We start from the raw sequence: 11568 nt of genomic DNA on the forward strand, positions 1-11568 counted from the left end.
TACCTCCTTCAAGCATACTCTTGCAACATCATTATCAATGGTTTTGAATTTGGGGTTTTCCAATGCATACTTCACCATACCTTTGCTTATGACCTTTGCAATTGCATCATCAACCTCTTCACTTGGGTTGGAAAACATATTCTTCATGTTTGCACATTGTGCATAGAGTCGCCGATTATATTGCCCACTCCCTCTGGTCAACTCATGAAGTGGTTTGAGCAACCTCACACGCTTACGTGCTTGTTTTGTTTTCGTTGAGGATCCAGCAACAACAGTCTTTGAAAGCATTGATGCCATCTTTTTGTTGTCCTTCTCTAAACCCTGCATTTTGCAATGCAGTTCTACATTGTCTACCTTGACAATATGCACTGCATTTTCTATAACATACATCACGTCTTGCAGATTCTGATTCTCTCTCTCCTTTTCACTTAGTGATTTTGTGAGATCCTTAATCCTTGCATCCACGTCCATCATGGTGGTGCACTAAACAAATGTGTAAACACTATGAGGAAGCATTGCTAGCCTCCTAGTGTATTCCAATAACCCTGCATTACCTTCACACACATACTTAGTGAAAGATGTAAGCCCACTAAACTGTGGAGGTTTTTGGGTAATTGGATCGAGTGGATAAATACACCACTCAACCCAAATATCGACATGTTTTTTCCTTGCATTTCTTTCTTGTTGCATTATCCCTAGTTGCATTTCTTTCTTGTTACATTATCCCTAGTTGCTTTCTACTTGTTGCCATCCTCTTGTCTAGTGGTGCGTACTCGCCCTCCAATTTTGGAAGTGAATGTCTCTCTTCTTGTTCTAGCTTGCATCCTAAAATGAGCATTTGGACAAAACACATATATTAACCAAAAATTAGCTCTGAACAAAATATAACTATTAACAAAAAAGTAGCTTTTATACATTTGTACAACTTAAACATATAACCAAAAATAACATTATTGAATACAACTTTAATCAGATATAACTTCAATATAATATAGAACTAAATCATAAATTGTAATAAAAATAACACACTTATTTCACCCAAATAACACAAAAATAACATCATAAATGAGAAATAACATTATTGAACATAACATATAGACTTCAATATATCCTAAAACTAAATCAATACTATTAATCAATAATTATATTTCACGCACTTCTTGCACTTAGAAAATCAATAATAAACAATCCAAATAGCACATAAATAACATCATTAAACTCAACTATTATCTTCTAGTTTACACATGACTAAATCAAATTTAGAACAATAAGATGGTCAACATAGAAAAGAAAACAAAATAGCTCAAACAATATTAAACCATAACAAAATAACATAAGATAACAAGATGGACACACCTCCATTGCTCTCTTGTTCTTTGATTATTTTACTCTCATGTTTCCAAAACTAAATTTATATTATTAATTAACAATTATATTTCACACACTTGTTGCACTAAACAAATCAGTAATAATAAACAATCCAAATAGCACAAACATAACATCATTAAACTCAACTATTATCTTCTATTTCACACATGACTAAATCACATTTAAAACAATAAGATTAACATTAATAGAAAAGAAAACATAATAACTCAAATAAAATTAAACCATAACAAAACAACATAAGAGATAAAAAGATAGACATACCTCCATTGCTCTCTTGTTCTTTGATTCTTTTGCAGAGATCGATGAACAGAAAGATGATTGAAGGGTAAGATGAATATGTGGTTCCAACTAAATGGCACCAAATAATCACCCTACCTTTCAATTTTTTTGCTAAAGAAGAGAAGAAACCCCATGATTGAGAATATCTAAACTCATTAATGTGGTTTAGGAGGAAAAAAGAAAGCATAGCTACTAAAGAAAACAGCCAACAGATTTGAATTTTCTTCGTACAAAGGAGGGAAAGTGAAAAACCTAAATCTATATCTCATCAAAGTAAACTAAAATTGCCCTAAACTGAAAAACCTACTTTTCTTATTCTAAAAATGTAGAGAAGTACCTAAATGAAGAAAAAAATCATAAACCCCTATATACTTAATGAAAAATGACAAAAATTAATAATCACACTCTTGGAGCATAGAGGTAGACGTGGGTAAAAAGAAATTCAAAAATGTGATGTCTACATATTCAAGTTAATCCATTTTTTAACTTTTCCCATTTTGAAATATTTAAATGCAATCTATTTGGAAGGATTTAGAACTGAAAAGTCAAGTGGGCATTTAAGAGTGTCACATCTTAGATGCTTCATGTTTTTAGATCAAATAGAATATTATTATTTCAGATTTGAGAATTTTGAGCACAAGTGGTCCTACAGTAAAATAATAGGTGAATCTCTTTTGAAAACAATATAAAGAGATCTCCTTGATTCAACAAGAGCTAATATTATAACATTATTTTAGAATCTTTTTTTAGAGAGAAAGAAGTGAGAGAAACCCCTTAAGGGGTAAAATGGAGAATCCATATTTCTCCTAATGTTTGTGTTCTGCTGCTCCAATGGCACTGAAATAGGCTTACAACCTATCATACCATACTTGGACAACATGTCCAAGCCATACTACCTCTATAATAGTAAAATACCATGAGGTGATCTCACCACCTCTATGCCTAAGAAATACCCTAGCTCACCCAAATCCTTCATTTCAAACTTCTGCTTCAAAAGAATCCTGACATCATGTATGTCTACATCACTTTCACCAGTGATAAGTCATCCACATAGATGACTGATAGCTCTTCCCCTTGGTTCGGATTTCTCCTCATCCGGGTTCAAGTCGCCTTTTTCTTCGATTAGCATCATGGCTAATCATTCTCCCTCGGCCGGGCGAACCATTGTATTTTTCGAAGCCGAGCTCACAGTCCTCTACTCTGAAATAGAGAAAGACTCCAAAATGACCCTCATTGCCATAATCTTTGGATCTCACCCGTCCCGTCTCGAGGCTTGGGATTGGGTCCTGGCGACTCTGCCCTTCGACCTCGCTCTACACTTTCGAGATGTTAGGTTGCTTGGAAGAGGTTTCTTTCAAGTGGATTTTGATTCTAAGAGGACGCAGCCTCAGAGGTTTTGAAGGGAAGCCCTTTGCCATTGGGCCCAAGGAAGATATTCTTTCTTCTCTACTCCAACTATTTTGACCTTGTTGAGGAAGATCGAAACCGTTTCCCAATTACTCTCAGATTCGGAGGTCTTCCTCGCGCATATTGGCCTATGTTAGAGGCCATTGGGTCTGACTTTGGGCTTGTTCTTCAAGTGCCCCCCCTTCACGCCTTGCTGACATCTTCTGCCCAGGTGGTCATTGCCTCGGTGGATGCTGTCCCCAGTGTCATGGTCCTTGCCCGTGACATTAAGCTCTTTGAGGACTATGTTTTGCTTCCTGGCCCTTGTGTCGCTTTGAAGCTACATATGGAGATTACAAGTAAACTCCATCAGTGCCAGGTTTGTCACCAACAGGGTCACTTTGCTCGTGACTATCCTCGGCCTTGAGGTCGCAGGAGGCCTCATCAGCGTGCCTCTCAGGTGCCACCTCCCTTGGTTCCTTCCCGTCCTTCAGCCCACCAGGTGTGGCGATCTGTCTCTCACGCCTGCTTGCCTGGTGCGATTGATGGGAAGACTTCCTCGAATCATGTATAGATAGATGATGTTTCTGGTCAGAGGGATGTGTCAGCTAATGCACCTTTGTAGAAAGAGATGATATTTTAAATCAAGATGACTTTGTGGAGTCCTCTCTACTTGGATGGGGCGATATGTAGGATGTTCAGCACACTGGGGATCATGTATTGTAGGATTTTCATCACGATGCCATTGCCCTTGATGCCCCGCAAGACAAACAGGTTTCTCGTACATGTGCAGGAACTATGTAAGGCCTCGGACAAGGGCATGTCTGTGGACTTTACCCCATGGATTTTCCCGTCCTCCAGCATTATGAGAGGCATCCTCAGGCTGCCCATCGTCTTCTTAGATCAGGGGTTAAACCCTCTTCTCTTCCATGAGAATCATCTCATGGAATGTTCAAGGCCTTCCCACCCATGGGGGTAGCAAGTGCCTTCTGAAGGACGAGCTTCACCCTACTGTTATTACAGGAGGGTCTATGGATGTGCTTTTGTTGCAGGAACACAAATTGGATAGATCTCAGTGTGGCAAAACTAGTAAGATGCTTTCTGGCCACACCTTCTGGTCCTCGATAGTTGGGACTTGAGGGGGTGTTTGTATTTCAATGGCAGCATCTATTATACCTCATGTTATGGGGCATAGTGTTATCATCCCTGCTACAGTGCAATGGATCTTGATCATGCATGAGGGTCAGAAATTAGGAAGCTTGAATATCTATGCACCTAATGTGAGAGGTGAAAGGGTGGCCTTTTGGGACACCATTACAAATGTCATTCCCCAGGTTGATCATTGGATAGTGGAAGGAGATTTTAATATGGTTGAGCAACCTTCTAACAAGAAGGGTGGATGCGAAGGGGGTTTACACCCTTTGGAGTGAGCCTCATGGGAGAGGTTCACGCTTTGCTTTTTTGGCAGGGATTGCTGGACTAAGGATGACTTCCAAAGAAGGCCAAATTCCTTATCTTTCTCTTCGCATAACCATAGGATTGGGGATGAGAGCATCTTTGCACGTCTGGATAGGTTTTATGTGGATGATTGGTCCTTGGAGACAGAGGAGGCACCATTGCTATTATGCCTGGCACCACCAAATCCGATCATTGCCCCATCGTTTTGTGTCTCAAGGAGCCTGGGGCTTGCTCAGCCTCTCCTCTTTTCCGTATCCTTGACTCTCTTTATCTAGATGCTGACATTTCCCTTGAGATTAGAGAGATATGGAGATCTTGTGACGATCGTGATCCTCGTCATAATATTGCACTAGCTCTTGAGAGGACGAGCCATCATTATCGTAGCACTGCCTTGTGTAAGAAGAAGGAGGCTCTAGACAAGGAGAGAGCTATTAGGCGTAGGATTGCTACTCTTCAGAGAGAGGGAACATGAAAAGCATCCACATGCGACTTGGATTACAGACCTCTTGACCACAGTTAGAGCAGAGCTAGAGTTGGCCATGGACAAGAGGGCTGAGTTTGCCTTTCATGCGAACGAGGCCTTTTGGATTCAAATGGGTGGTAGATGCAACAAAGAGTTTTTTTCAGCACATAGGCCTTCCCATAGCAAGGATTCTATGAGCTACTTGTAGGATTCACAGGGTGAGGTTCTCATTAAGCCTGATAAGGTGAGGGGTATTGCTTCAGAATTTTATCGGTCTTTGTTGACTATAGAGGTGCCCTCCCCTCAGAGAGATGTGGCATGGCAGAAAGTTTGGGAGTGCATACCCAGGCTCATTACAGATACAATGTGTTCTTCCTCCCTAGATGCCCCTTTCTTGAAGGATGAATTCCTTCACGCACTGCATGCTCTTTCTAGTGGTTCATGCCCAGGGGATGATGGTCTTTCTCCCGCCTTCTTTATTCTTTTTTGGGATCATATTGGAGATGCTATCATTGTTTCCCTTCAGGAAATAAGGTTGTCAGGTATGATGCCTCCATACCTCACGGAGGGGCTGATTCACCTTATCCCCACAAGAGTGGGGACAAGACTAACATCAAGAAATGGAGGCCCATCACCCTCCTTAGATCTGCATATAAAATTTTATCTAAAGCCTTGAATATAAGGTTGCAGCCGATTCTCCAAAGGACTATCCATGATACCCATAATGGGTTCCTCCAAGGAAGGAGTATATTTGATAACATCTTTTCTTTCTGGGAAGCTGTTGAGTGGGCAAAGTCTAGTCAACAGCCTCTTGCCATTCTTTTGCTTGATTTTGAAAAAGCTTATGAGACAGAGTGGATTGGGATTTTTTGGAGGGCACTATGGCACACATGGGATTTTCCCAAAACTGGATCAGAGGTGTGTCTTGCCTATACAGCAAGGCTCATAGCACTCTTTTAGCTTGTGGGGGCCGTAGTGAGCAGTTTTAGATTTCCAGTTTAGTGAGGCAGGGCTGTTGTTGAAGGCATAGTTCTCTTAAGTCAGAATGTTGCTAAGTCGGATATGTATTAAGTCGCATATGTAGTAAGTCGGATATGTGCTTAGTCGGATATGTGCTAAGTCAGAATTATAAGGCGGCAGGAATGTATGATGACTTTCTTGGGATCTTGGAAGTTAAGATATGTAACGGTTATTCAAGAATAACGTTTTGGGGGAAAGCATAATGTTTTTGGGCAAGGTAGAAAAGAAGGGAAGCAATGTAATGTGAGAGAGAGAAGAAAAAGAGGAGAATGAAGCAGATGCAAATTGTTATTCTTCATAGCTTTGCCAACTATCTTTCCATCGACATCTAGAATCTCTGCTCGTGTTTTCTTGAAGCGTACTTCAAGGCCACGATCTGTTATTGTAGTAATCGAGAGAAGGTTTCTCTTTATTTAAGGCACATAGAGCACATCAGACATCATCTTTTCTTCACCTGTAGCTGCCACGAATGAGATGTTTCCAGACTCTTCGGCTAGACATTTAGCATTATTACTAACAATAACACTGATAGATTCCTGTAAAGGTTGCTTGGAACTATACCAATCCTTTTCGATGGTCATATGTCGGGATGTCCCACTGTCCAAAATCCATGAACAGTTAACAACTGGAGCTTGAGCAGATGAGCACACCTCTTCTATGGAGACCCAGAGTTCCAACTCAGCTTGGGCGCTGTTGGTTGACTCCTTTCCCTTCCATGAAGTCTTCATGGTACCCTTCTTCTCATCAGCTTGCTTCTTTCTACAGTCTTTGATGGCGAGACCCTTCTTGTCACAGTAGTAGCACGTACTAGAAAACCGCTTCTTCTTAGGCTTCTTCTTCTTGTCTTCAGAAGTAGTCCCACCTTTGCCTTTTGCATTGGTTGTAAGTGTGGTGTCACCACCGTCACGGGTCTTGAACCGCATCTCCTCCTCAAATAGCATAGCACTACATTTTTCAAAAGAAAGAGGTGGTACTCTAACTTGGGTGTTTAGTGCTGTAACCAAGCTATCATACTTCGGCGGTAGAATTCGTATGTATCTCCGAGCAAACTCTTCGCCGGTCTTTATGATTCCCACAATAGCCATCTGGTCTTGCGGATTTTACGGGGATTTATGGCAGCACAGTGCCCCTGAGTAGTTCAGATCTCCCTAACTTTTGGTTTGAGATCTCCCTTTGTATGATTTTATATTACTTAATAGAAGTCTCTTTTCGCTTGCGCAGAGTGCAGAAATGAAACATAATGGTGGCAAGCCCAAGACTTCCAAGCCGGCTTCTCCCAGGGCTACCGCCTCGGGGGGTAAAGGCCAGAACCAAACAGGGTCTTCCCCAGGACAGAGCCCGGGAGCCTCTGGCTCCAAGAACTCGAACAATGCGTCTAAGCTTACTCCAGACTAGAAAGCGGAGGCAGGCAAGACAGGTGGCAAGTTGAGTGCTGAGGAGCTTTCTTAGTACAAGAAGGAGGGTAGATGTTTCTTTTGTCATACAAAAGGACATACTTCTCGGGATTGTCCAAAAAAGCCTCCAAAGCCGCCACCGCCGCCACTGCAGCCTCCGTGGTGAGCTTAGCTCCCACACAAACCCCCGCGGCTACCCCTAGTTCTTCAAACCCCGGTGCTTCAGTTGGAGCAATTATTAGCCGGGAGCTCGAAGATAAGCAGAAGGGCGCCAACTTGCCAAAAGCTTCAGCCTTATCATGGAGGAAATAAACCCATATCTTCCTACTATAATTGTCGACTAACAGGATAAAGTAAGAAGATCCCCCTAATGCAGCAGTAGACATCTTACCACAAAGATCAGCAAGTACCTCTAGAGGAGACTTTGCCCGATTGCTGCTCTCTTGTGGAATTGCCTTCCGTTGTTGCTTGCCCAATCATACAAGCTTCACATAGTTTCTGCAATTCTGTAAATGTAGGTAAATTTTCCACCATCCCCATTTTCTGCATCTCCTTTAGCACAGCAAATCCGATGTGAAATTCACTAGTTTTTGACATTTTCCTCTTCCAAAGATTGGTGGCCACTCTTGTTATAAACAAGAGTTGAATCCTCAAACCATCAAGCCAAAGGAAAGCTCCAAGAAATTATGTAAGTAGAGATTCTTGTATTTTTCTTTATTGGTTTTATGTTTTTCTAATGTTTATGATTGTTTGAAGTGATAAATGGATGTTTTGCCTTGATCGAAAGGCTTTTCTCCTCTCTCTTCTTAGAATCAACCCTTCTTTATCCTAGCTAAGTGATAATTGATGAAATTAAACTTTTTATAATATTTTCTCTTGTATAATAGAATTTTGATTAGTATAGATTACTTTAAATCAATTAGAGTTAATTTTTATGACAAAATCAAGTAGAAAAATTTAAAAAATGGTCAGCCACACAAAGCAGGTTATGGCAAAATTTTTGGAAATAAGAATTATCTTTTATTATGCTAAAAGAGTAATTCATTCTATACTCTAAAAGTATCATTTTCATGCATAGAAGATGCATATTGATTATTATTATTTTTATGCATAAAGGAATAATTTTCTTTTATTATGAAAGTGTTACTTTCATCAAAATAGATTTTTATGCATAAAGAAATAATTTTCTTTTATTATGAAAGTGTTACTTTCATCAAAATAGATTTTTATGCACTAAGGAATAATTTTCTTTTATTATGAAAGTGTTACTTTCATCAAAATAGATTTTTATGCACAAAGGAATAATTTTCTTTTATTATGAAAGTGTTACTTTCATCAAAATAGATTTTTATGCACAAAGGAATAATTTTCTTTTATTATGAAAGTGTTACTTTCATCAAAATGGATTTTTATGCATAAAAGATTATTTTTATTATTATAAAAGTGTTACTTTCATCATCTTTGATTTTTATGCATAAAAGTATGCATAAAATATTATTTTTATTATTATAAAAGTGTTAATTTTATCATATTTGATTTTCATGCATAGAAGTATGCATAAAAGATTATTTTTTATTATAAAAGTTTTGCTTTTATCATATTTGATATTTATGCATAGAAGTATGCATAAAAGATTATTTTTTTATTATAAAAGTGTTACTTTTATCATATTTGATATTTATGCATAGAAGTATGCATAAAAGATTATTTTTTTATTATAAAATTATTACTTTTATCATAATTGAATTTCATGCATAGAAGTATGCATAAAAGATTATTATTTTTATTATAAAAGTGTTACTTTTATCATATTTGATATTTATGCATAGAAGTATGCATAAAAGATTTTTTTTTATTATAAAAGTGTTACTTTTATCATAATTGAATTTCATGCATAGAAGTATGCATAAAAGATTATTTTTTTATTATAAAAGTGTTACTTTCATCATAAAAGGTTTTTATGCATAAATGGGTGCATAAAAGATAGTTTATTATATTAAAAGTGTGATTTTCATCATAAATTGTTTTTATGCATAAATGGGTGCATAAAAGATAATTTTTTTATTAAAAGAGTGATTTTCATCATAAATGATTTTTTTTATGATGATAAAAGTGTGACTTTCATTAGAATCTGATTTTATGCATAATTAGATGCATATAGAATCTTTATAATTAAATAATGGTTCTCCTTAATCCTCTTTTTAATTTTCGTAAAAATTGGAAAAATGAATAACTAGATAATCTGTGAGAAGAAATGCTACCGTTTCATATTAACTAAGATGGTAATGAGAAAATTCAATAAAACTATCGAAGTCAGAGATCGTGATGATAAATGACTATCTTATTCCTCATAAGAAATTCATGTTTTAGAGACCTGTAAGCAAATATTCGTCAAGCGAAATTTAGAAAAAGAGAAATTGAAATAGTACCTTTGAGAGAGATAGTTTAAGAAGAACCTTTCCAGACCCAAACTCAGATTCAGACTATTGACCAAGACCTAATTCCTTCGTCAAATTCAACCAATGACGATGTGCCCAGTTTAGGAAAAATGTACTCAAATCCCCCACCGAATCTGAAACTAAGACTTTTGATTTTGATCTGAGGATCAAGTTAACAGAATTCGAGGAATTCTGTTTGGAGTTCACACCTGGATCTAGAAGTATTGAGATACGGATTTAAGATTATTCATGGTTTTCAAACAAAATCAAAACTATAAACTTGCATAGAAACCTTGTTTTCTTAAAAGACTGTCTTACGCCAGAATGCTGGAGGGAGCATTTGGCATATATGTTTATCTAAGGGAAGTTCGGTTGCAACAGTTGGCAGGGAGTGTTCGAGGGACAGCTCACGCGACAAAGCCTGCCGAGGTCTTGACCAGCCTCGGTATGGTTAAAATGGTGCGCTTTTGGTACGATGGATGAGGGCCGACGAAGCGGTCCCTGAGTGAAGTGCCAGGACACCTAAGGAGGATCCTGGAGGGTTCTGACCAGGTGATGCATGGGCTCGCGGTGCCGAGAACACCCATTTGTATGTCGAGGAAGATATTGTATGACAGACCAATGCTATTGTAATCTATCACTGGATCTCGTTGTTGACTTGCTGGTCTGAAACGGAGAGTCCAGAGTGATACTGTTTTGTGAGAAACAAAGACTCAATGGAAATTTTGAAGTATGACATGTGTAACCAGTAATTTGTTTATCAATGGATTGTTTTTATTAAAGTTTTAAAGAGGAGTGTGTGCGTATCTGTTTTCTAAAGCTAAAGTTAAGAAAGGCATTTCAATTATGGGTGGGTGAGTACTTGTTTGGTTCCACCGATTCCAGTGGTGCAGGGTGGTGGCTAACCCATGGGCCGGATGGGGTTAGACTGGAATCAGTGGAGTTTTAATAATCAATTTGAAAAATCTTAGGATTACATTAGGATTAGATTAGCTAGTTAATTTCCTTGATAAATTTCTCAATTGAGTGGATCAACGGATGTGCCTGATCTTGATCAGGAAAAAAGCGTTGAAATTTACTCACACGATCAAATTATATCAGTGATAGTTTCCTTCTATCTGGTTTATTCAGGTGAAGGATAGTTTAGAAGTGATCTCGTTAGAAAACTCGTTAAGAAAAATTCAAAAAGGTGGAATCGTCTTCGCTTTCCGGGCATGGGAAATTTTTCCTGGTTTCGGTTTTCGGAGTGACCATAAGCCTAGTCTCGTGCCCGGACATTCGAGGGGGCAAGGCCCCGTGTGAGAAACCCTGCCCTGCGCATGAGGGGGTTGCTTTCGCTGTCAGCCACCGGAGTCCGGTGCGCGGAGGGGGCAGAGGGATCTCACAGTTGGTATCAGAGCAGAAATTACCTAAATTTTAATGAAAATCTAGGAAATAATATTTTTCACTTGCTAATATTATGTTGAATAAACTTCAAAAAAATTTAAAACTTATAAATTGAATTGGAAATTATAGATGGAAGTTCCATACTTATTCGGTATTCCCGACCTCACCTAGTCTCAAGATATGACTGCGTTCGCCTTTCGAGCATCTCATCTCGTCCGCTTCAACTCGAACAAGCCGAGCAAGACTCGCAAGCCATTTCGAGGAATTATATTTTCCTGACCCAGTAGAGAGACGACAGCATAAGTGGTTCGTAGGGCAGTATGTCCACACCTCCTGCAACCACCGTGCAATGCTG

Source organism: Cibotium barometz, chromosome 31, assembly GCF_041138505.1.
Source record: "Cibotium barometz isolate CiBa-2024 chromosome 31, ASM4113850v1, whole genome shotgun sequence".
NCBI classification, from domain to species: Eukaryota; Viridiplantae; Streptophyta; class Polypodiopsida; order Cyatheales; family Cibotiaceae; genus Cibotium; species Cibotium barometz.